Raw genomic sequence first — 2891 nt, forward strand, 5'->3', positions numbered from 1 at the left:
AGAGGATTATTTTTACAGGACTTCAGGCTTGGATTGCAGCTGAAGGATATATGGAGAAGGGAGGGAAGGAGAGAAGGAGTGGAGGGAGGAGGGAGAGAAGGAGTGGAGGGAGGAGGGAGAGAAATGGGAGGCGGCGATGGAAAAGAAGGAGGATTGATTGTGGAAGAAGTGATGGGAGAGGGAGCTGAGAAGAGGCTGGGGAGGGAAAGAGGAGGGAATGGAAGAGGGATGAAAGGAGGGAAAGGGGAGATGAAGAGAGGGAAGTGAGGGAAAGAGAAAGATGAAGAGGAAGAGAGGACGGAAGAGGGATGGAGGAAGAGGAGGAGACTAGAGGGAGAGAAGAGAGAGTACGGTGTGGAGGAGGGAGAGGTGAGGAAGAAGATTAGAGGGGGAGAATGAAGGGAGAGAGGAGGAAACGGGACGATAGGTTTGGGTGCAGGAGGAGGAGGAGGAGGAAGAGAGGGAGGGGGAACTGTTAGAAGGGAAATGAGGGGGGGGGGAGAGCGAAGGAAACATGATTGTGGAGGAGGGAAGTGGGAAGGAAAAAAAGGAGGAATGATAGAGGAATGAAGGGAGGGGAAGGGAAGGAAGGAGAGAGGAAAGAAGGCATGAGGGGAGAGGCGGAAGAAGGGTGAGGAAGAAGAGAGAAAGAAGAAGAGGAAAGGGATATGGAGAGAAGAAGGAAAGGGAGAGGGAAGGGGGAAGGGGTAGGGATGTAGGGTAGGAGGGAAAGATTAAGGATAGGAAAAAGACAGGTAAAAGATAGTGGAGAGAGAGAGAGAGAGAGGAAAAGGAGGAAAAATGGAAGGAGGATGAATTTGACGTAAGAGTGAGGGAAGGAGAGAAATTGTGGGAAGACTCTGGAGGTTTGGGGGAGAGAGAGAGAGAGAGAGAGAGAGAGAGAGAGGCGATCCTAGGAAATTTAGAAGAAAAGAGAAAAAAGGAAAGGAAGGAGAATGGAATGAAAGAGAGAGGGAAGAAAGAAATGGAGAAGGAAAGAAGGGAATATAAGAAGGAGGGAGGGAGGGAGGCCTGGAAGGCTATAAGAGGTTTGGAAGAGAAGAAAGAGACAGTCTGGGAGGAAAATGAGAGAGAGAATGAGATGAAGGAGGGAGGGAAGAGGGGGAGAAGGAGGCAGGAAAGGAGGGGAGAGAGGGAGGGTGGAGTGGGGAGAAGAGGAAGATTGTGGATTTGACATAAGAGGGGGAGGGTGAAAGAGAGGAGGAGGAAAGGAAGGAGAAAGAGGCGAAAGAAAAGAGAAAAAGATAAGAAAGAGGAAATAAAGGAGAGAGAAGACAAGGAAGAGGAAAGCTAGAAGATAAAGATGAAAGCCAAAGAAAGTGGGAGAGGAAGAGGAAAGAAATGAAAGAAAGGAGAGAAAAAGACAAAGAGGAGGAAAGGACGGAGAAGAAGAATTAAAGAAAGTGAAAAAGACAAGGAGGAGGAGAGAAAGGAGGAGATGAAGAAGAGACAGAAGAAGGGAAAGAAGAGGAGGAGAGGAGAAAAGGGAGGAGAGAAGAATGGTTATGATGTAAGAGAGAGGAAAGGTGAGAGAGTATTGGGTGAAGTTTGGAACAGAGAGAGAGAGAGTGAGAGAGAGAGGAATGTGCTTAATTTTAAAGACATAGTCAATGTAAATAAATGACCCAACACACCATCAGTCCTGCCTCGTAGCCAACCACCCCATCCAGCAATCACACCCGTCATCATTCCCATAACAAAAGCCATCATTTAACCTACCCCTGTCTGTCTGTCTCATTTTAAAGCTCATCATTCGTCCACTATATCATTCAGTTATCAAATCAATTCACTCCTCTCTCTCTCTCTCTCTCTCTCTCTCTCTCTCTCTCTCTCTCTCTCTCTCTAAATACATAACTATGACCTTCGTATTGGTGATCAATGAAACGATGCAGGGAGGAGGAGGGGGATGGAGAGGGGAGGGAAGGCGAAGGGCAGGGGTAGGATTGGACTGGTGCTAGGGAGAGCATATATATAATCACATGCGAGGCAGTTTGGTGATGTGATGGTGATTGTGTGAGGGAGTAATGGTGTTTGTGTTGATTATAATGTAATTTGTGATGACGTGTGTTGACTGGCTTGCTACCCCCTCCCCTCCCTCCCTCTTCCTCCTTCCCATCCTCCCTCCCTCTCGCTCCCTCCCTCCCGATTTTGGTCTGTGTTATGTGTCGCTCCCCCCCCCCATTTTTTTTTTTTTTTTATGGGTATGTTACTATCGAGGGATTATTATGTATGGGAATTTTGACCTGCTCCTGTTAGTGTATATTATCATTTTTTTTTTAGAGCTTGGAGTTATGAGATATTTTTTTGATTTTTGACCTGCTGCTGTTAATATATGTGTTTTCGAGTGCTTTATTATATTTTTAGGCATTTATTTTTTCTTGAACGAAACTGAATCCGAGGTGGTCCTCTTACATTCCATATACCTGTCTCTCAATCTTCTCCAGCTTACGATAGACGATTTAACTGATCATGCGTACCTGGGAGTTAAATGTGTTAATTATGAGACAGACAATACCTGGCACCATACACCTGTAGTCCTTTAAATGAGTAAATTAATAAGGAAATAAGGGAATCAGTTAATAAGGTTACAGGAGTTCCCATCGAGAAGTGTGATTGTTGAGGAGAGCGAAACTTTTATCAGCACTTCAGCGTAAACACAAGCAATGGCAGAAGCTAGGGGGCATTCAGAGAGCATATGCCTCCGCCAACGCCAGTAAAATTTGACGTACTCCCGCATTCAGATCCGTATAATCCACCTCAGATCTAATCACCTCTTCCCTGCCCCTCTGCCTGCCTAGCCACTGGAGCTACTTGAAATCCTGTACCAATATTTTGAGAGATTTTGTACACAGACCAACAGAGAGACAAAT

The sequence above is a fragment of the Coenobita brevimanus genome, chromosome 58 (assembly GCF_032717465.1).
Source record: "Coenobita brevimanus isolate Jiangsu-jjx chromosome 58, ASM3271746v2, whole genome shotgun sequence".
In the NCBI taxonomy this organism is placed as follows: Eukaryota; Metazoa; Arthropoda; class Malacostraca; order Decapoda; family Coenobitidae; genus Coenobita; species Coenobita brevimanus.